Genomic DNA, 24,048 nt, shown 5'->3' with positions numbered 1-24,048 from the left:
CATTTTCAGTCTTGGCTTAATCTTGGTTTTCTGTTCCTTTATGTGGGCATTTATATGAGTGTCATCTGTTTAGATGGGCTTCGCTCCATAAGGTAAACTTATGAGCTTTGCAAAAATAGCCTCTGTTTAAGTACCCTTTTGCTCTTTGATTTATCATTCTTGTTTATCAGTTTAGTCACATGATCTTCATTTCTTTTCTTGGCATGGCCTGATGAAAACAAGTGAACAGTTCTTGATGAGTTTAAGCCCAGAGTTTATAGCTTTTGCCACTTTTTGGATAATTCTACACTTCTCTAAAGCCACAGTGGTGTGATAGCCTGTTTCTCATGATGATTCAGACACTGGCTGAAAGGCTTCTGTCCTTTTGTGCTCAGAGACAGAAAGGTCAAAAAAACCCGAGTCTAGACCTGAAGTACACATTTCAGTTGGGGGATGGGAAGGAGCATGCAACGTTGAGTTTTATTTTTATTTATTTTTATTTTTATTTATTTATTTATTTTGCGTAGAAGCACTCTTTATTAACTTTCTGGGGGATGCTGGGGGCTAGGCAAGTCTTGGGGTTCCCCCATTGAGGGCGGTAGACTCAGACCCCACAGGCCCTTTGAAGGTGGTGCCGGTGGCGGGCCCAGGTGCCTCGGTCACGAGGCCAGGCCCCCAGCCGGCGCCCACCTGTGCGCACTGCGACGCCAGGCACTCCAGGTGCTGCTCGCGCAGGGCCGCCTGGGCCGTGTTGGGCAGGGGCTGCAGCAGCGCAGGAGGTGCTGCCCCGCCCTGCAGCAGGAAGTCAAAGTCCGTGCGGTCACGTGGGTCGTAGAAGAGCGGCCCGTTGGCAGGGTCCGGCCCCGGCGGCCAGGCATACGGGAAGGGCAGCGTGAAGTCCTCCGTGAGCACGCGGATGGCGAAGTCATCCTCCTTGCCCAGGGCGCGGTAGGCCCGCCCGATGCCACGGAAGTGCGCCTCCCAGAGCTGCATGTCCCCGCCGTAGATGTCCGGGAAGGGGATCTCGTGTGGTGTGACCTGACCTAGCGTCCCACCGGGAGTAGGTTCAGAAGGCGGCGGCAGAGTCGCTTTGCTGGGGTCCCCAGAACAGGAGAAGGCCATGTCAGTAGCCTGGGAGTCAGGCTTGGGTACCTGGTTGCCCAGGAGACTAGGGGAAGGGCCTCCAACGTTGAGTTTTAGATAGTAGTTTTCTCCTCCTTCGATGAAATACATCTTGCAAAATACATCAAGCTATTATTTTGCTACAATGACTTTAGTCAAGAGTTAATATAACATTCATTTTCCTGTAGGTGTGTTAGTAGGATAGGCTACTTCTGACAAAGGAGTGGGAGGCAGAAAAAGTCCAGGACCTTCCAGGGAGGGTGAGTATGTTATACCACCACAACAGTGGGTCCTGGAGAACTAAAGAAAGTGCCTACAATTGTTGGCAGTGATGATGGGGTCAGAGCAAGAGGCTCGTAAAAGGGGAAAGAGGGTTTGGAAAAATCATCAAAGATCTTTGTGGACAATCTTTGCTTAACTGAGATATAATTGATATATAATATTATATTAATGTCAGGTATACAACATAGTGAGCCAATATTTGTATATATTGTGAAATAAACACCACAATAAGTCTAGTTAACATTCATAACCATACATTTTTTTTTCTCATGATGACAACTTTTAAGACCTACCCTCTTAGCTACTTGCAAGTGTGCAATACAGTATTGTTAGTCACCATATTGTACATTCCATTCCATGACTTATTTAGATTATAATAGGAAGTTTGTATCTCTTGACCACCTTTACCTATTCTACCCATCCTCCATTCCCTGTTTCTGGAAACCACTAATCTCTGTATCTATGAGTTTGGTTGGAATATTTTTTTATTGTTCTTATTTTTTGACTTCTATATATAAGTGAGATCATATAGCGTAGGGAACCACTCCTCATGGTTTAGGGAATTGTAGCCCTGGTCTGAGCATAACTGCTTCTGGCGTTCCAGCTGTGCTTGTCTTTAAGTCTGAACATAAGACTGTGTGTGGAACATGACTGAAAACCACTTGGAGGGTTGCCATGGGAATTAGATTTGAAAAATGCTTATTATGCTTTTATGCTTTAGAACTTGCTCTGCTTTCTTTATCTATAATATAACATAAATAATCTCTAGCAAGGAATGTATAAAACCTTGCACCTACTGCCAGTGTGGTGTCAAGAGGTTTGATAGACTCTGACACAGACTGGTCACTGTACCTTCTGTACTAGTACATGTAATCTGTTACTGTTGACGGTAATCCTAATGCCTCCAAACTATTGATGATTCATGAATCTTGACCTTGTATTTCTCATGTGTGTCCTCCTCAATAAAAGGCATGAGGGAAGAAGGTCTAATGGCTGTTCTCCACTAGAGAGGCAGCCACCTTCTTTCTCCCAGACATAATGAAATTTCCTGGGTAAAAGTTTGTTCCTCGGACATAATAAAATGTCCTGGATAAAAGTTTGTTCCACCATGGTCATGAAAACTCTGCTGGACAGAGCAGCTTCCAGCCGAGCCTAGGTGTGTGAGGCACATCCACCTCATCTGGCGCCCGGACAAAGGGCAGGCACTCAAGAGAAGTGACACCTGGAAAGGCTTCAGGGCCAAGAGCCAAACCATGGACAACCACACTGCATGGATTTAAATTTTGGCGCCTTGCCCAAGGTAAGGGCTGCAGCCCCCAGGTTCTTTCTGGACAAGGCTGCCTGTGTGGTTTAATTTGGGAAGGGAGGATTTCTTTCTGCCACTCTCTCTGGCAGGGGTTTTTGGTTTTGCCTTTCTCCCCTCTTATTCAAAGGACCATTTTGGCTTCTCTTGTTCAATATATCACCAGAAAATTGTGGGCACGGGTTGAGCAGTTAAAAGCCAATAGGGCACTCAACGCTAGAAGTCTCCCATGACAGGATAAGCTGGTACACAGAGCGGGTTAGAGCACTAGGCACCTGCCAGCACAAGTGAAAGTCCGTGAAACATCAGGAATACAGTCACGAGCACTCATTGTCCAACCCTAATTGGCATCTCCCACCAATTAGAATTTTATCAGAATGAGAAAAGCTTTAGGCAAGAAATAGAATTTATATGAGGGCTCTGATGATGACTGAGCTCTGAAGATAAGAGGCACTTCCTCCCTCTGGCCCGAATTCTTGGATGTCCCTACGCAAGTGGGGACCTAGCAGAGGTATCTGGGGTCATCCCCCGAGATGTGTAGGGAGGGGCCTCATAGAAAATTTCCTTCACAGTAATATAATTCTTGGCTCATCCGGGGACATGCAAAATAAGAACTGGTCATTCAGCACTCTGAGCCCTTGCAACTTTAGACGACTGGGAGAGAAACCGAGACACGTGAGAGAGGTTGGGATGACCAAGGCATGACACCCTTGAAATCCCTCCTCACAAGCAGCACACTTCGACCCACTACACTAATTAATTCCTAGTTTAGAGTTAGGAAAATTACTGGTTCACTTTGAACGAGAGGCAGAAAAAGGGGGGAAATCAAAACCGAAAAAATAAAAAGAACCCACTTCCCTTGAAAGAATGGGGTCAAGGTTATCTAAAAACCAAGAGCTTTATTTTCAGTTTTTACAGCAACTAGTGAAAGGAACTGGTTGTCAAATTGAAGAAAGGTATGTTATTGATTTAGTATATTACTCAAATACTTAACTAATATTCAAAAATTCAGGTTTCTCAAGAATATTATATACTTTTTATTATCACTTTAAATAAATAGTTAAATATCATTTCATAATATATATTCCTTAGTTGATAAATATTCCAAGATTTAAAAGTTAAAAAACTTCCTTATAACCTTGAGGTACTTCAAAGGGCCCTTAAAATATCTCAAGGATTTATTATTTTCTTTTTACCAAAAAGAAGAAAACTCTAGACCAATCAGGCTTAATACATTTTAAAATACTTGGAAAGCTTTATCAAATAAGAAAATTTTCCAAAAAAATCTCAAAAACAATTGGCTTTTAAGAACGCTAATGAAAACTGTAAAACAGTTCTTCATCCTCTTAAACAAAATATTAGTCAGTTTATTCAGGCTTGTCATAATATTGGCATGGAGAATTATAAGGTGTCTCTGCTCACCATAGCCATCTCTACAGCAACCGCCAAAAGTAAAAAAGAAATTAAATGCTTCGCCTGTGGAAAAACAGGCCACCTTAGAAAGGACTGCCACAATAATCAGAAAGGAAATTCTAAGTCTCCAAAAAAAAAAAAAAAAAAAAAAAATGTTCTCGTTGCAGCAAAGGTAAACATTAGGCCAAGGACTGCAAATCTAAATTTGATAAAAATAGCTAATAGATAGCACCCTCTAATAATCAGGGAAAGTGGCAGGAGGGCACAGACTCCGGTGCACCCAAGGCCCCAACAATCAAATGTTTTGGACTCAGGGCAGTGCCAAGTCACAGAACTACATGCAGCCACAAGCTGGAGTGCAGGGATGGACTTGGTCACCACCCAGCAATTAACTCTTAAAGAACAAGATCACATTTATATTGCTCCTATTAGAGTATGGGGACCTTTGCCTAAAGGATATGTGGGTTTAATAATTGGCCGATCTAGCCTTACTGTTGAGGGTCTTATTACTCAACTAGGAGTTATTGACTCTGATTTTGATGGAGAAATCAAAGTTATAATACAAGCCATGAGCTATCATATCATACCTGCTAACACTCGCATAGCACAGCTTATACTTCTTCCTTACGCTGTACCTGCAACTCAAAATGTTCAAAGAGGAAATAAAAGCTTTGGCAACACTGATAATCAATCTGTTTTTTAGACTGCCTCTATTAAACTACGAAAACCCCTTCTAAAAATAAAAATTAAAGACAAAACATTTCGAGGACTATTAGATACTAAAACTGACTCTCTGCCATATCCAGCCAATTTTGGCCACCCGACTGGCCCCTAATTGAAGGAAACTTAACCATTACTGGAATAGGAGGTGTCTCACAGCCTAAAAGAAATGCGTAGACTCTCCGTTGTTATGGTCCTGATGGTCAAGTGGGACAGATTCAACTTTACATCTTGCAGGCCCCCCCTTAACATCTGGGAGATTTACTCAGTGGGGCATGACTATTAACTTGCCTCCTTTTCCCTAGTGGCCACTGTTTGTATATCTCCTCTCTCCCTCACGTGGCTTTCTGATATGCCCATGTGGGTTAACCAGTGGGCACTCAGAGAGAAAAAATTATTACAGGCTTCAACCTGGTGTTCTTAACCCAGCTTGCATTCCTAAAGACTGGCTTTTGCTAGTTATTGATTTAAAAGACTACTTTTTCACTCTTCCTTATGAAAAGGATAAGGAATGCTTTGTCTTTTCCATCCCAGTCATCAATAATTCTGAGCCTTTACAAAAATATCAGTGGAAAGTTCTTCCTCAAAAAATGCTAAATAGGGGAGATCCAAGATGGCGGAGGAGTAAATGGAAGCTACACTAACCTCCTCCCAGGACCAGTCTGGATTTACAACTTAATTTTGGAGAAATCATCTGGAATAACCAACATAACACTAGCTGGAAAGAAGTCTTATAACCACGGAGAGACAGAAAAGGCCGCTACATCACAACTTGACCGGTAGGGAGTGCGGAGACGCGGAAGGGCTGGCTGGGCTCACATGGGTGGCAGCTGAAGGAACTGAGAAACAGCTCAGCAGCCGGAGATTCCCCCTGAGAAGGGCAGGGTCTAAACCCCCAGCTGGGCTTCCCAGCCTACAGCAACAGAGTGGAAAGTAAAATAGTATCAGCTGTGAAAAGCGAAAAGCCACAGGATTTCTTGCTAGCCAGAGAGAAACAGCAGGAGAAAAAGAGCTCTTAAGTGGATCACATACGAAAATATTTTGGCCACCACTTACCCTGGGCTCAAGCAGAGGGAAGGCAGAGAGGACTGGAGACACTTGGGGAGAGTTTGGCACGGTGGCTTTGAGGGGAGAACTGGAGGAGCAGCCGACTGGGTCCCAGTGCTGACTCATCCCCAGTACTGCGGGTAGACCATTCCCCTCCAAGTGGCGGCAGCCTGAGGGGAAGCAAAAGCCCTGCCTACAGGAACTAAGCTGCCACACCCACAGTCCTTAAGCCTGACAGCTAATCACAGATTGAGTAGATTAACAATCAAAGAAGACAGACAACAGCAGTAGATCCCTGGAAGTCTCCAACAAGCTGCCTAGGGCCAGACTGGTACAGGATCTGACGCCACCAGAGGCAGATCCAGGAAGTGCAGATCATTCTAAGAAGCACCAACAAACAATAGGAGTCAAAAAAATGGGGAGACAGAGAAACAACCTCCCATCAAAAGGAAAGGTAGAATCCCCAGAAAGAGTGCTAAATGAAATAGAGGGGAGCGAACTATCAGATATGGAATTCAAAACATGGATTATGGAGAAACTGAATGAGCTCAGCGGAAACTACAAAGAACTCCAGAAAAACTACAAGGAACTCACAGAAAATTACGTGAGCATGAAAAAGGACATAGAAGCTATCAATAAGAGCCAGGAGGAAATGAAGAATACGATCTCTGAATTGAAGAACACAGTAGAAGGAATTAAAAGCAGGCTAGAGGAAGCAGAAGATTGGATCAGCGAGCTGGAGGACAACCTACACAAAAACTCCCAGACAATGCAACAAAATGAAAAAAGACTGAACAAGACTGAAGAGGTTCTAAGACAGCTGCAGGACAACATGAAACGTAATAATATCCGTATCATAGGAATTCCAGAAGGAGAAGAAGAAGAGCAAGGGATAGAAAACCTCTTTGAAAAACTAATGACAGAAAACTTTCCTAACATGACGAGAGAAAGAGTCACGCAAGTCCAGGAAGCACAGAGGGTCCCAATGAAGATGAACCCCAACAGGCCCACCTCAAGACACATCATAATTAAAATACCAACAATCAAAGACAAAGAGAGGATCCTAAAAGCAGCAAGAGAGAAACAACTAATAACATACAAGGGTACTCCAATAAGGCTATCATCAGATTTCTCAGCAGAAACACTACAAGCCAGAAGGGAATGGCAAAAAATATTCCAAGCAATGAAAAACAAAGGCCTACAACCTAGAATACTATACCCAGCAAAGCTCTCATTCAAAATGGAGAGTGAAATAAGGAGCTTCCAAGACAAAAGAAGGCTAAAAGAATACATCTCCACCAAACCAGCAATGCAAGAGATGCTAAATGGTCTGCTCTAAGAAGATAAAGAAACAGAGAGAGACAGAGAAGAACACGAGTACAAAGGGGAAAAATGACAATGAATAAGTACTTATCGGTAATAACCTTAAATGTAAATGGATTAAATGCTCCAATTAAAAGACATAGGGTAGCTGAATGGATTAGAAAGAATGACCCACATATATGCTGTCTACAAGAGACCCACCTTAGAACAAAAGATCTACACAGACTGAAAGTAAAGGGATGGAAAAAAGTATTTCAAGCAAATGGGCATGAAAAAAAAGCCGGGGTAGCAATACTTATATCAGACAAAACAGATTTCACAGCAAAGTCCATAAAAAGAGACAAAGAAGGGCATTTCATAATACTTAAGGGAAAAATCCATCAAGAAGATCGTCGTCGGCAGCCGTCCGTCTCGAGAGACGATGGTGTAGCTTCTTAAGTGTCTATCTGCACCGCCGAGAATGGCTGTGCAGTCCAACTCGGGAGTGACACGGTATCTGTCTCCTCCTGTGTTGAATCGACATCTTGCGATGACGCTGGAGTGTCCTCTCCAGTGGAGCTGAAGCTACAGAGCCTGGGCAGGGTGATATGGAGGGTCTGCTGTTGCCCATGCAGCAGACCCCCCCTCTCTTCGCAGCTGAAGGGTCCAAGGGAAAGACGGAGTCGATACAGCTTGGGTTCAGGTGCGCCGCAGGAGTTGCCGGTGTTGACTACAACGTCAAACCGCCTTAGGGACTCCGGCTCCGGATTTTCTGTCGGGGTTTACTCCCTTAGCCTTTCCCCTGAAGAGGTATGCCGCAAGGCAGCGGAGGTTTTTTGGAGTCAGAGTTTTCCTTCTCTGATGTGCCCTGACTGGAAGATCGAACCAGCGACACCTAGCTCGCAGGCCGACGCTCAATCCACTGAGCTAAACCAGCCAGGGCTATCAAGAAGATATAACCCTTATAAATATATATGCACCCAACTTAGGAGCACCCAAATATATAAGGAAACTTTTGAAAGACTCCAAGAAAGATATAGACAACAACACACTCATAGTAGGGGAATTTAACACCCCATTGTCAACAATGGACAGATCTTCGAAGCAAAGAAACACCAAAGATATTGAGGCACTGAACAACACTCTAGATCAAATGGACTTAGTCGATATATATAGAAGTTTTCACCCCAAAGAAGCAAAATATACATACTTCTCAAGTGCACATGGAACATTTTCAAAGATAGACCACATGGTAGGACACAAAACAAGCCTTAACAAATTCAAGAAAATTGAAATTATATCAAGCATCTTCTCAGATCACAATGGCTTAAAATTGGAAATCAGCCTCCAGGAAAAAACTCAAAAACATTCAAACTCATGGAGAATGAATAACATGCTATTAAATAATGAATGGGTTAACAATGACATCAAGGAAGAAATCAAAAAGTTTCTGGAAACTAATGATAATGAACACACAACAACCCAAAACCTATGGGATACAGCGAAAGCAGTCCTAAGAGGAAAGTTCATAGCAAAACAGGCCTACCTAAAAAAGCTAGAGGAATATCCAATAAAAAATTTAACCCTACAGCTACAAGATCTAGAGGAAGAGCAACAAGCAAAGCCCAGATCAAGTAGAAGGAAGGAAATCATCAAGATCAGAGCAGAATTAAATGACATAGAGTCTAAACTAACAATTCAAAAGATCAACAAAAGTAGGAGCTGGTTCTTTGAAAAAATAAACAAAACTGACAAGCCTTTAACCAGGCTCATCAAGAAAAAAAGAGAGAAGACCCAAATAAATAAAATCAGAAACGAAAGAGGAGAAATCACAACTGATACCACAGAAATACAAAGGATTATAAGAAATTATTACGAACAACTGTATGGCAAGAAATTTGACAACCTAGAGGAAATGGACAAATTCCTGGAAACCTATAGTCTTCCCAAACTGAATCAAGAAGAAGCAGAAAGTCTGAATAGACCAATAACAGCTAGTGAAATTGAAGCAGTAATCAAAAAACTCCCAGCACACAAAAGCCCTGGACCGGATGGCTTCACAAGTGAATTCTACAAAACATTTAGGAAAGAACTAACTCCTATCCTTCTCAGACTATTCCAAAAGATACAAGAAGAGGGAAGACTGCCAAACTCATTCTATGAAGCCAGTATAACCCTAATTCCAAAACCAGGTCAAGACACAACAAAGAAAGAAAACTACAGGCCAATATCGCTGATGAACATAGATGCTAAAATCCTCAACAAAATATTGGCAAACCGAATCCAGCAACACATTAGAAAGATCATACACCACGATCAAGTAGGATTCATCCCAGGGATGCAAGGATGGTTTAACATTCGCAAATCAATAAACGTAATACAACACATAAACAAAATGAAAGACAAAAACCAAATGATAATATCAATAGATGCAGAAAAAGCATTTGATAAAGTACAACACCCATTTATGATAAAAACTCTCAGCAAAATGGGAATAGAGGGAGCATACCTCAACATAATAAAGGCCATATATGAGAAACCTGAAGCCAACATCATACTCAATGGGCAAAAACTGAGAGCATTCCCCCTGAGATCAGGAACAAGACAAGGATGTCCCCTCTCCCCACTCCTATTCAACATAGTCTTGGAAGTTCTAGCCACCGCAATCAGACAAGAAAGAGAAATAAAAGGCATCCAAATTGGAAAAGAGGAAGTAAAACTGTCATTATTTGCAGATGACATGATAGTGTACATAGAAAACCCTATAGACTCCACAAAAAAACTACTCGACCTAATAAGTGAATTCGGCAAAATAGCAGGATACAAAGTCAATATTAAGAAATCAAAGGCATTTTTATACACCAACAATAAAAACTCAGAGATAGAAACTGAAAGAAAAATTCAATTTACCATAGCAACAAGAAAAATAAAATACCTAGGAATAAACTTAACCAAGGACGTAAAAGACCTGTACTCAGAAAACTACATAACACTGAAGAAAGAAATTAAAGAAGATACAAATAAATGGAAGCATATACCATGCTCATGGATGGGAAGAATCAACATCATTAAAATGTCCATACTACCCAAAGCAATTTATAGATTCAATGCAATCCCTATTAAAATACCAGCAACATATTTCACAGACCTAGAACAAATACTTCAAAAATTTATATGGAACCAAAAAAGAGCCCGAATAGCCACAGCAATTTTGAGGAAGAACACAGTAGGAGGACTCACAATACCTGATATCAAACTATACTACAAGGCCACGGTAATCAAAACAGTCTGGTACTGGCATAAAAACAGACATATAGATCAATGGAACAGAATAGAGAGCCCAGAAATAAACCCAGGTTCATATGGTCAACTAATATTTGACAAAGGGGGAAGGAACATCAAATGGAGTGAAAAGAGCCTCTTTAACAAATGGTGTTGGGAGAACTGGAAAGGGACATGCAAAAAAATGAAACTAGACCACCAACTTACACCATACACCAGAATAAACTCAAAATGGATCAAAGACTTAAATGTAAGCCGTGATACCATAAAAGTCCTAGAGGAAAAAATAGGCAGGAAAATTTCAGATATCCCACATAGCAACATTTTCACTGATATATCTCCTAAGGCAAGGGAAATAAAGGAAAGAATAAACAAATGGGACTACATCAAACTAAAAAGTTTCTGCTCAGCTAAAGAAAACATCAGCAAGATGCAAAGGAAACCAACCATATGGGAAAATATATTCGCCAATGACATCTCAGACAAGGGATTGATCTCCAAAATATATAAAGAACTCATACGACTCAACACCAAGAAGACAGACAACACAATTAAAAAATGGGCAAAGGACCTGAACAAACACTTCTCCAAAGAAGACATACAGAGGGCCCATAGACATGTGAAAGTATGCTCAACATCACTAGCCATCAGAGAGATGCAAATAAAAACCACAATGAGATACCACCTCACACCAGTCAGAATGGCCATAATCAACAAATCAACAAACAACTTGTGCTGGAGAGGATGCGGAGAAACGGGAACCCTGGTGCATTGCTGGTGGGAATGCAGACTGGTGCAGCCACTATGGAAAACAGTTTGGAATTTCCTCAAAAAACTAAAAATGGAACTGCCTTTTGAACCAGCAATTCCATTACTGGGATTATATCTGAAAAATCCTGAAACACCAATTCAAAAGAACCTATGTACTCCAATGTTCATAGCAGCACTATTTACAATAGCCAAGTGCTGGAAACAACCTAAATGCCCATCTGTAGATGAGTGGATCAAAAAACTGTGGTACATTTACACAATGGAGTTCTATGTAGCATAAAGAAAGAAGGAACTTCTACCATTTGCAACAACATGGATGGAACTAGAGAGAATTATGCTTAGCGAAATAAGCCAGGCAATGAAAGAAAAATACGTTATGCTGTCACCTATTACAGGAAACTAATGAACAACACAAATAAATGAGCAAAATTGAACCAGAGCTATGTAAACAAGGAGTAGACTAACAGTAACAAGGGGGAAGGTGGGAGGGAGAAAAGGGGGTAAGAAGGGGAAGTGTCAAATCAAAGAACATGTATAAATGACCCACAGACATGGGCCACTGAGTGGGGACTGAATGTGGGGGAAGGGAGGGGCAGGATACAGGGAAGCAAGAGGGGGAAAAAAAAGTGAGACAACTGTAATGGAAAAACAAACAAAAAAATTTTTTTAGTGGGGGAAAATGAAAATATGAAGAATGGAAATGCCAGTTCAGTGAATATTAGGACAAAGATTTTCCTTCACGTTGTATATTTTTCTCCCTATTTGATCTCTCCAGAGTTTGGCATTCTAAACAAGTAAGTAATGACTTAAGTTTCTTTGCATAGAACTAATAAGACCAGTTGTTAATAGAGGTTCCTTTTTCTGACCAAGCCTTTGACTGGAATGTCAAGCCTAAAGGAGACATGCTTGGGCTCAGGTTGTTACCAAAAAGCCCTAAGGAACTGGGAATGACTTTCAAAGGTAATAAAAGCCCGCGAAATAAAAGGCCTGCTGCCATGGTTGGTTGTGCGGTCCACAGCAATCTCTCCAGGGAAGGAACGAAGGTTGTTTTCCTGAAAGATGGCTAGAAGGGACCTTAAGGCACAATGGAAAACCAGAAAGACTTGGAAAGGACAGGTGTGTACAGGCAAGGATGAATGCCAGGTATCTGGCCCAGCTTCTGTGCCCTGAAGAGCAGACTGAGGGCCACCCTAAATGTTCCTTGGGTAAGTTCCAGCAAAACAGAACTAAAGATCATAAGTGATCATTTGCTGCTCTTGTTATGTTTATGCAAACGAACAGGATAAATTAAAAATGGACTTAATGTAGTCCCTTTAAAGACAAGGAGAGTAATCTTAGGGAGAAAAATCAATATTCAAGGAAAATCACAATGATCAGTGGCAGACTGTAAAGTAGGGCAGCTAACCATCTTAAAAGTTTCTTCTCACTTAAAAAATGGTTTCACTTGAAAATTAAACCATATCTGTGATATCACCAAAGAGATTCAAGTTGCAGGCAAGTAGAATGTCAAGTGCCTTGCAACTGGATGTCTTTCCAATAAGACAGTCTTACAGATTTAGAGACTTTTTTGTTGGTTATGTTACATAAATTAACATGTGTTTTCTGTTTTCGAAGGGCATAAGCCTATGACCGCATTACCTGAGTGATTGTCTGTACGCATAAGCCTCACTTAATCCTCTCTGCAGCGCTGCCTCCTGAGACTCAACAGTTTGGCTGAACTAAATGGCTGGGTTGGTGAAGAATGGGGTGGTCTGTGGGCTTCACTTTAAAACTGAATTCTCTTTTCTATCCTAATGGCTTGGACAGAAAGGGCCCAGAGGTCTGAGAGCGGGGAAACATAAACTATTTCCCTCAGCCCAAACTAAATATAATGGGCAAAAGGGTTTTGGACAGGCGAGATGTGCCTAGCACACCTTCCTCCAAAGAAGCCCCCCCCCTTTTTTTTTTCTTCTAATGTGGAACATTGAAAAATTAATCCCTGCCTTTTGTCACCTAGTAGTTATGGATTGAATGATGCTTTTTAACCCTTTTTGCCAAATCTGTTGCCCCCAGAACACAACAAGGATGCCAGCCTGCTAAACCAAGCACGCCGTTGTCCGGAGACAGCCAACTGACCTGGAGTCTGCACAATCCTTCCCCATGTGGGAAGGCCACCCTCCCCTCCACACCCCCACTCTTATTAGGGTTTTCTGGACCCAAGGGTAGGTAGGACGACGACCATGTCCAGCTTGAAGCAGCTAGAGGAGCTTGAGACCTTCGCCCATTGTCCTTTACAAGATTACAAAGGGTCTTAATATCTGAGAGGGAGGGATAGTTATTTTTTACGAACCATGGGTATGGACTTGGGGGGGGATGCTGGGGGAGGGAGATACTGGGTGGAGGGGAGTAAAGGGGAAAAATTGGAACTACTGTAACAACATAATCAATAAAATATACTTTTAAAAAAATGCTAAATAGTTCTATTTGTCAATACTTTATTCACCAAACTTTACTACCTGTCCGGCAAGCTTTTCCTGACTCTATCATTTATCATTATATGAGTGAGATCTTAATAGCTGCCTTTTCACAAGCGCAGTTAGCTAAAACCTTTGAACTTTTATAAAAAATAGTTCCTTCATCAGACTTACAGATAGCACCAGAAAAAACTCAACAGTATCAACCTTAACAGTATTTAGGTTTCACCTTATTTAAAAGAACAGTACAACCTGAAGTGGTAGAAATTGTTCCTTCTACCCAATTAACCTTTAACAATCTTCAACAATTACTAGGAGTTATTATTATTTTTTATATGCTTTATTGGTTATGCTATTACAGTTGTCCCAATTTCTTTTCCTTTTGTTCCCCCTCCACCCAGTGAACCCCCTCCCTCAGTTGTCCCAGCCCTTTAGTCCATATCTATTGTGTGTATATTGTTCTTCTCAACATCTTCCTATCTACTCCACTCCCTCTTAGTGCTTCTTAATTCCTGTACCATCTCCTCCCTTTCCCCCACTCCCTCTCCCCATTGACCTCCCCCCAAAATATTCCCATACCCATAATTCTTTTCCCACTCTCGTTGCCTACTTAGTCTGCCTTTCTTTCAATTCCCTAGCTTCTGTTGTTGGTTGTTGTGATACAGTTTTCATTTTAATGCTCATAGTTTTGATCCTGCTTCTCCTAAACAAGTTCCTTTAACATTTTATATAACAGTGGTTTGGATCTGATGAACTCCTTCAGTTTTACTTTGTCCTGGAAGCACTTTCTCTGCCCTTCTGTTCTGAATGACAGCTTCACTGGATAGAGTAATTGTAGTTGTAGGTTTTTGATTTTCATTACTTTGAATACTTCTTGCCAGCCCCTTCTTTCCGGCAGAGTTTGTTTCGAGAAATCAGCTGATAATCTTATTGGGACACCTTTGTATGTAAACCTCTTCCCCTCTCTTGCTGCTTTTAAGATTCTCTCTTTATCCTTAATTTTTGACATTTTGATTAAAATGTGTCTTGGTGTGGTTCTCCCTGGGTCCAGTTGTTTTAGAACTATCTGTGCTTCCTGGAACTGTAAGTCTATCTCCTTCCCCAAGTTAGGGAAGTTCTCCTTCATTATCTTTTCACATAATTTTTCTATTTCTAGTTCTTCCTCACTTTCTGGCAGCCCTATGATTTGGATGTTGGCCTTCTTATAGCTGTCTGATAAGTTTCTGAGTCTCTCCTCATTTTCCTCACTTCTTGTTTCCTCTTTCTGCACTGGTTGACTGTTTGTTCCTTCTCTATGTTCCGATTTGTTGATTTGATCCCTGGTTTTCTTGCCCTCACCACTAGTTTTGTCTGTGTTTTTGTTCATTTCAGCAGGACTAGCCTTCATTCCTTCCCTGTCTTGTTTAAGATCTGCTGTTAGGTGTGTAAGCATTTTTATAAGCAAAGCTCTGAACTAAGCTTCGGAAAGATTTCCTATCTGCTGCTTCATTAGATTAGATATTTGCTGTATGGTCAGCTGCGTCACTGGGATCTCTATCTTGATCTGCGCCATCCTGACCATTTTGTGTTTACCTTTGCTTCCTGGGCAGGGCTGTCACACCTCCTACGCTATAGGGGACATAGCCCCATGCACTCGTCACCACCTGGTGACACATCTCACCATGGTGTGGCATTTTCTGCGGGGATGGGGGTACATGTTGGTTTCCTGCCATTCATTCTCCGCTGAGAGACTGGGAACCTCCTCCTTCATCCCCACCCCCTCCGGGCCTCACAGTCCAAGGCAATGGAGGTCTGCCTTCTCTGGCTTTGGAATCACAAGCTGACAGGTCTGGTCCATAGCCAGGGGTACTCCCCAGGCACTTCTCACCTCCCCCTAAATACGGAAGTCTGTGCTTACTCCTGTCCTGCCTCCATCACTGCTGCTGCTGCAGACAGCACAGCTTGAACTCTTCTTCCTGACTTCACCCCTCCTACCTGTCTGGATGAGCACCACTTCTTTATAACTTCATATGTTGGCCTCCCATTTATTTTCTGAAACTTCTGGTTATTTCTGGTTTTGCGGTAGTTGTATTCCTTCTTACTTGAGGCCCTCCACGGAGCGCGTCAGTCTAGGCTTCCATCTTGGCCGGAAGTCTCCTGTGTTTGCTTCTGTGTCCCAGCAAGAGCTGTCACTCCTACTACATTGTAAGAAGCGGAACCTTAGGTATTCATCAGTAATGGGCGACCTGTTTCACTATGTTGTGGTGCTGTATGCAGGGGAGGGGTCTGAGAGGGAACAATGCCACTTGCCCAGCACCCGCCCCTTTTCCAGGCACCTCTCCCACTTCCGTACCTGACTGGCACCCCTCTAGCTTCTGCCCTTGCTATTGTTCCCAGAGTGGGTGGGTCTGTGGATGTTCTAGGTCCGTGGGGGCCCTTTAAACAAATGGACTCTGCTGAGAGAGGGCAGTCTCTGCCTCCATCGCAACCCCCATTGGTTTGCACAGTCAAAAGCAATGAGGCTTGATTTTCTCTGGTGCTGGGACAGTGAGCTGTGCGATCTGGTGAGGGGCTGGGAACACTCCCCAGATGTCCCTCCTGACTTTTTAAAACGTGTAACTGTGCTTTCCGCCAGCCTCCTGCTGTTGCCGCTGCTGCTGCCACCACACTGAGTCCTCTCTGCCCCGCTCCACCCCTCCTACCTGTTTGGATGAGTATTTCTTCTTTATGTCTTTGTTTACTGAACTTCCATGTAGTTTGATTTTCTGGAACTTCTGGTTGTTTCTAGTTTTAAGGTAGTTGTATTCCTTCTTGGTTGTGGCGGGAGACACAGCGTGTCTGTCTACGCCTCCATCTTGGCCGGAAGTCTCACTAGGAGTTATTAATTGAATACAGCCCAGTTTAGGTATAGCTACTCGACAGCTTACTCACCTTTTAATACCCTTAAAAAAGACCCAAATTTAAACTCATCTCGTACGTTGTCTCCTCAGGCTTAAAAAAAGCAACACCACCAATATTGTAAATCAGCATATTAAAATAAGACAAATAAAAAGAATTAACCCTTCCTACCCAATTAGGCTCTTTTGCTTTCCTACATTATGTTCCCCAATGGGACTTCTAGGACAGCTACAGCCTCAACTCACTATAATTGAATGGTTATTTCTTTCTCACCAACCTCAGAAAACTATAACTACTTATATCTCTGCCCTTTGTCAACTAATAATCAAGAGATGAGTAAAAGCTCAGCAATTATTTGGCTATGACCTGAAGGTTATTCACTTGCCTCTAACTCAAATGTATTTACAACAGCTTTCTAGTCAATCTCTGGACTTCCAATGTGCTATAACTGATTATATTGGAAAGCTTAAAATCAATGTTCCTTCAAATAAACTTTTACAAAATATACCTCAATTAAATTTGCATGTTAAAAATAAAATTAGTCCTACCCCAATATCTGAGGCAAAAACTATTTTTATAAATAGATCAGGAAAAACTAAAAAAGCAGCCATTACATAAAGAAAAGAACAAATTAAAAAGACTATGTAACTCACAACCACGCATCCACCCAGAGAGCTAAACTATCTGGAGCCATTATGGCCCTCCAACAATGGCCAAATAAACTTCTAAATTTAGTTTGTGATTCTGGCTATATAGTGTATACTATACTCCACATAAATCAAGCTTTACTTAAGAAATCTATAGATCCCCAGTTACTTAGTTTATTCCTAACTTTACAGAGTCTAATAGGAAATCACATCCTGTATTTGTCACCCACATTTGCTCTCACTCAGGCCTTCCAGGCACTATGACTAAAGGCAACAAACATGCTGACACTTTAGTCAGTATATTAACTACCTTTCAAAAGGCAGTTGCCGCTCATCAGTTTTACCACCAAACTTCTCAAGCACTTTGCAAAGAACTTGACATTCCTCACTCTCAAACTAAGCACATTATTCAGGAATGCGCAGATTGTCAGACACTGGGTGCAGGGCCTCCCAGTAGTAGGACCAACCCTCGAGGATTGGCCCCCAGATTAATTTAGCAAACATGTTACTCATTATCCACCTTTTAGAAAGTTTAAATATCTCCATATATCTATAAATACTTATTCTAGGGCATTACATGCCTCTGCTCTTACAGGAAAATCTGCTAAGAGTATTTGAGCACATTGGCTCGAAGCATTTAGTTTCTTAGGTCAACCACAGCAAATAAAAACTAACAATGGCCCCAGCTATAAACCCTGCTCCACCCAAGAATTTTTACAAAAATGGGACATTAAACACAAAACAAAAATCTTATATAATCCAAGAGGCCAAGCCATAGTTGAACAAACCCACCATACTTTTAAAAATCTTCTCAGAAAACAAAAAAGGGGAGTATAGACTCCTCCCCAAAGAATCTAACTAATCTAGCAAGCTATACTTATAATTTTTAAAATTGTGATGACTCTCTTACTACTCTTATTGAAAAACACTTCTGTCATCATGGACCAGAAGATAGAGAACCTCACCCCCTAGTGTTGTATTGGGACCCTCAAGGAGCACAGAGCTGGGAAGGCCCGGTTGATTTGCTAACCTGGGAGAGGGGATAGGCCTGTGTTTCTATCTGTACAGGGCCTTTGTGGCTACCAGCAAAAAGAGTGAAACCTTACCATGGAGGGCAACCAGTACCAGGAGAACAACCATGCGAAACGCATCAGGCAGCTTAAAAACTTGACTGACCAGCTATCTCAGCTGGTGATAAACAAGTGCAAGAATCGGAACCAGGCCCAGAACCAGGCTCAAAACCAGGCCCAGAATCAAGCGCAGAACCAAGCGCATCAACAGCATCAGAAGAGACTGGCAAGAGAAGTTGGGGGGAATACAGACCCTCCTCAATCTAAGAATATAACTTGGGTAGATTTAAGAAACCTTACTAATAGATCTGAGAAAGTAATGAAAATTGTTAAAGCACAGGACACCTCTGAAAACTGTTTTCTAGTTTTTTTAACTATAGTGTTCTCTAATTCTCTGAGAACTCTAACAATTATAGCTATACTGATTTGTCTTGGAGGTCTAGTCCTCTGCTAAGACAGAACATGTACATTGGAGCCATGTAGTTGATCCACCAGTTTTTAAGCTCCTTACCTGGTGAACTCTAAGCCTACCCTGTCCAAGAATAACACCAAGTGTACAGGAGGCACGTGGCTCCCACTTTTAGAAGTGACTTTAGATGTAAACAAACATTGGTTGCCCGTTCCTACCAATACTATGTGTATATCAAAGCATTTACCTGCTTGCTTCTCCATGCTATCTGGCACCTTGTGTTTACCTTTAACGAATAAGTTTTATGCCCATGCTGTTTATAAGGGAAAGCAACAAACTAATATGTGCATGATAGGAACAGTTGGAATCCAAAAAGAATATCTAACCTCAGTCAGTGCTCCCCCAGAGTTGCCTCTTTGTAAGCCAGTTAATCAACCAGCAAAGACTATTTTATGGTCATTCTACAGAGGCACAGAGGCCTCTGCTATAAAAATTCCTGGCACTCCCTTACAAGCTGAGAATTGGGGAACCTATTGGGAAATTAAAGGCAATACCAGCAATAATCTATTTAAGGAACTTCCCCATGTTACCTATGCCAAGCTAACATGGGCAGGGCTAGGTACTGGGGCATCCATTATTCTCATCACATCTCAAATTAATAGTAGCCCATGCATGGCATATAAATATATGGAAAATAGGATTTCCATTTATAGAAAGAATTATAGAACTTTTCTCTTATAATCAGGATCCTAAGACAAAGAAAATTTACTTTGATATCAAAACCTTAAATAAGGCATAGATTACTGTGTGCACCTCTCACCCTTACTTGTTTGTTGCTATTCCTGGGGTGCCTGAGCTTAATTATAATCATTGTTTTAATTTATATTATCTTCCTGTTACTGCTGGCTCTATTTACGCTAGCTGCATTACTCGGACCAACATCACTCAGCTTAATTTAACAACCATCTTCATGGTACAGAGGCAATAAAAAATTTGGTTGCCAGTTAATGTCACCAGGAAATGGCAAGACCCTTACAGGTCTCAGTGCACTCAATCAGGTTCTTGCTGAAGTTAGAGTCCAGTGCTTTATAGGCACTCTTGTTGCCTGTATTATCTCTGCTGTTGTTCTTGCTACAGCTGTCCCTGCTATGACTGCCCTTGCGAAGTCTGTCCAGACTGCCCATACAGTGGAAGCCTTGCTCACCAACACCACTCAGGAGATGATCCAGCAGACTTGCACTGATCAGGAAATCCTGGCCGGACTCTCAGCCATGAAATCAACCATACTGTGGCTTGAGAAACGTCAGAATGCCCTGGTTACCAGGCAACAGCTCACTTGTGACCCAGGGTTTTCAAAACTCTACGTTACTCCCCTGAGATGAAATTCTAGCCAGCATTCCTGGGAAGAAATCCAACATCATCTTCGAGGAGTCTTTTCTACTAATCTTAAAGGCCAAATTGATCAATTACAGTTTGAGCTCCATCAGCTGCTTATGGACATTAAACAGCTTGCTGAACAAAAAGTGTTTCAAACCCTAAGTAGTAACCTTCAATGGCTTAACCCTAAATATTGATTTAAAGGTCTAAATTTACATATTTGGATAATGGGAGCAGCCAAATGTTTATTAATCAGTGTCATACTCTGTGTCCTTCATATATCTACAAGTTATTTACTTGTGATCATATTAGAGAAAAGCAAGTAGCAAGTTTTGTAGGCCTATCTACTACAGGCATCACAAAAAACAAAAAAGGGTGAGATTAGGGAACTGCCCCTTGTGGTTTAGGGAATTGTAGCCCTGGCCTGAGCATGACTGCTGCTGACATTCCAGCTGTGCTTGTCTTTAAGTCTCAACATAAGACTGTGTGTGAAACATGACTGAAAACCACTTGGAGGGTTGCCATGGGAATTGGATTTGAAAAAAGCTTATTATGCTCTTATGTTTTAGATCTTGCTCTGCTTTGTTTATAATATAACATAAACAATCTCTAGCAAGGAATATATGAAACCTTGCACCTACTGCCAGTGTGGCATCAAGATGTTTGATAGACCCTGACACAGACTGGTCACTGTACCCTCTGTACTAGTACATGTAATCTGTTACTGTTGACGGTAATCCTAATGCCTCCAAACTATTGATGATTCATGAATCTTGACCTTGTATCTCTCATGTATATCCTCCTCAATAAAAGGCATGAGGGAGGAAAGTGTAATGGCTGTTCTCCCCTAGAGAGGCAGCCACCTTCCTTCCCCCAGACATAATGAAATGTCCTGAGTAATGTTTGTTCATCGGACATAATAAAGTGTCCTGGGTAAAGGTTTGTTCCACCATGGTCATGAAGACTCTGCTGGACAGAGCAGCTTCTAACTGAGCCTAGGGTGTGTGAGGCACATCCACCTCAATACAGTATTTGCTTTTCACTAACTTGTTTCAGATAGCATAATGTCCTCAACCACCATCCATGTTGTCACATATCGCAAGATTTCCTTGCTTTTTATTGCTGAATATACTGTATGCTGAATTTTCTTAATCCATTCATCCATTTGTGGACACTTAGGTTGCTTCCATATCTTGGCTATTGTAAATAATGCTACTGTGAACATGAGGATGCAGATACCTTTTTTAAAGTATGTTTTAATTGATTATGCTATTACAGTTGTCCGAATATTTTCCCTTTGCTCCTGTCTGCCTGGTACCCCATTCCCTCCAACAATCATCCCCTTTAGTCCATGTCCATGGGTCATGAGTGTAAGCTCTTCAGTTTCTTCATTTCCTATACTATTTTTAACACCCCCTGTCTATTTTGTACCTTCCAATTATGATTCTTAAACTGGGTAGCTTTTCCCCCATTCTCCCACCTGATAACCTTTCAGAAGATTTCCATATCTATGATTCTGTTCTTCTTCCAGTTGTTTGCTTAGTTTGTTTTGATTTTTAGAAATAGTTGATAGTTGTGAGTTTGTTGTCATTTTAATGTTCATAGTTTTGATCTTCTACTTTTCCTTAAATAAGTTCCATTAACATTTCATATAATAAGGACTTGGTGATGATGAACTCCTTTAGCTTTACCTTGTCTGGGAAGCACTTTATCTGCCCTTCCAAGCTAAGTGATAGCTTTGCTGGAGTAATCTTGGTTATAGGTCCTTGCTTTTCATTATGTTGAATGTTTCTTGCCAGTCTCTTCTTGCCTGCAAAGCTTCTTTTGAGAAATCAGCTGATGCTCTTATGGAAACTCCTTTGTAGGTAACTTTCTGCTTTTGTCTTACTGCTTTTAAGATTCTCTCTTTATCTTTAAACTTTGGCATTTTAATTATGATGTGTTTTGGTGTGATCCTCTGGGTCCAACTTGTTTGGGACTCTCTCAGCTTCCTGGACTTGTATGTTTATTTCCTTCACCAAATTAAGGAAGTTATTTTACATTATTTTTTTTCAAATAAGTTTTCAGTTTCTTCCTCTTCCTCTTCTCCTTCTGGCATACCTATGATGCACATGTTGGCAATGCCCCAGAGTCTTCTTATTCTCTCCTTGTTGTTTTTTTTTTTTTTTATTCTTTTTTCTTCATTCTGTTCTGGTCGAAAGTTCCAAATTGTTGGTTCAAATTCTGGCTTTCCTCCCTTTACTGTTGGTTCCCTGTGGATTTTTCTCTATTTCACTTAGTCAAGCCTTCATTTCTTCCCTTATGCTTTTGCCATACTCAATGAGTTCTCTGATCATCATTGTCACCAGTGTTTTGAACTCTGCATCTGCTAGGTTGACTATCTGTTTCATTTATTTCTTTTTATGGGTTTTTGTTCTGTTCTTGTATTTGAGCCATATTTCTTTGAATCCTCTATTTGGCAGCCTCTCTGTGTTTGTCTCTGGGTAGTAGGTAGAGCTGCATTGACTCCCTATCTTAGCGCACCTGTTAAGTTGTATGGGGCAGAGCCTTAGGTATTTGCCAGGGTGGGGCAACCCACTTCACCACTTTGTGGCTCTGTATGTGGGGGACAATGCTATTGCCTGGATCCTGGAGGCTTCCTTGTCATTCGCCCCATTTCTAGTCACTTCAACCCCTTGCCATATGTGACTGGCACTGAATTTTTCTTCTATAATTATTATGGTTTCAGGTTTTATGTTCAAGTCTTTAATCCATTTTGAGTGGATTTTCATGTATGGTGTTACAGAGTAATCCAGTTTCATTCTTTCACATGTGGCTACCCAGTGTTCTTGTTGACCATCTCTAACTCTAAGTATTAGCAAATCAACATAAGAAGCCCTAGAAAACTTTCAATCAATCATCTCATATGACTGGTGAGGAAGGAGCAGAATTGAAATTACCAACTGTTCCTTTCATTACCAGCTCATTTGAGGGGCAGGGGTTCCACTGTAAAACAGAATAACTTAGAAAGCATTGCATGGTACAGTGATTCTTCTCCTCATAGAACAAAAATGATTCTCCATCTTCCCATTACTTAGTGAGCTACTCATGTACTGGTTCACAAATTAATTATTTTGTGGGTTCAGTGGATCTAGAGTTAGGGTAAAAAATTATTAATGCTAAGAGACATAAGCCATTGTATATTAATAGAAGAGAAAATTTGCTTTTTTAAATATTCAGTACAATTAGACTAACTTTACACACCTCAGACTCCAAAACATTTTTTCCAGATTTTTCTTTTCTGCCCACGATCTAGTCTCAAGTGTCACAAACCCAGTTCACATTTGTCTTCCCTACCTTTTCTACCTGTAAGTATACAAGTTGATGTTTCTACAGCCCTAATGACCTTTTTCTGAGCATGTTTCAGTTTGTTTATTTCCTTCTTAAAGTGTGATGCTCAAATTTAAACACAGTACATTAGATATGGTCAACTAAATACTAGCAAAAAATAAGATAACAATTATTTCCCAATTTTTAATATTGTGTTTCTGTTGAAGTCATCTTCAGTTGAAGATAGTAGCCACAATTAGCTCATTGTCCCCTAAAACTTCTGGGCCTTTTCTCTTTAGCTGCTGCTGGGTCATATTCTTACCCCAGTGTGTTTGTGACTATTTAGACCCAAGTGCAGGAATTTACATTTATCTTTGCAAAAACTACATCTTATAATATTCAGTTCATCACTCTAGGCAGCTAAAATACATTTGAAACTAGATTATAAGAAATTTTCTTTTTTAGCCTAAGTCACTATCCAGTTAGTAAATGTGGCTAAAAGCTTATAAAACTGTTGAAAAAGACATAACTTAAGACAGATTAGAGTTCAGGAGGGCTGTACTGATGCCACTAGGCTCAAGTTTCAAGCCTAATTCAGGCCCACAGAATCCCAGGGGTCATTGAGCTCCAGCCTGCTCTCAATATCAGCATCCAGTGTCTCCTGTCCTGTCCTCTGAACCTTTGC

At 41.2% G+C, this 24,048-nt stretch overlaps 1 pseudogene; it reads right to left on the bottom strand.

Annotated features, from left to right (window-relative positions):
- Nucleotides 1-543: 543 nt before the first annotated feature.
- Nucleotides 544-1,101, bottom strand: LOC150006336 (uncharacterized protein C8orf90 pseudogene; annotated as a pseudogene).
- Between the last annotated feature and the right edge of the window lie 22,947 nt (nucleotides 1,102-24,048).

This window comes from Furipterus horrens, unplaced genomic scaffold (genome assembly GCF_987537825.1).
Source record: "Furipterus horrens unplaced genomic scaffold, mFurHor1.1.pri manual_scaffold_6, whole genome shotgun sequence".
NCBI lineage: Eukaryota > Metazoa > Chordata > Mammalia > Chiroptera > Furipteridae > Furipterus > Furipterus horrens.
This window is presented reverse-complemented; position numbering and strand designations above follow the sequence as displayed.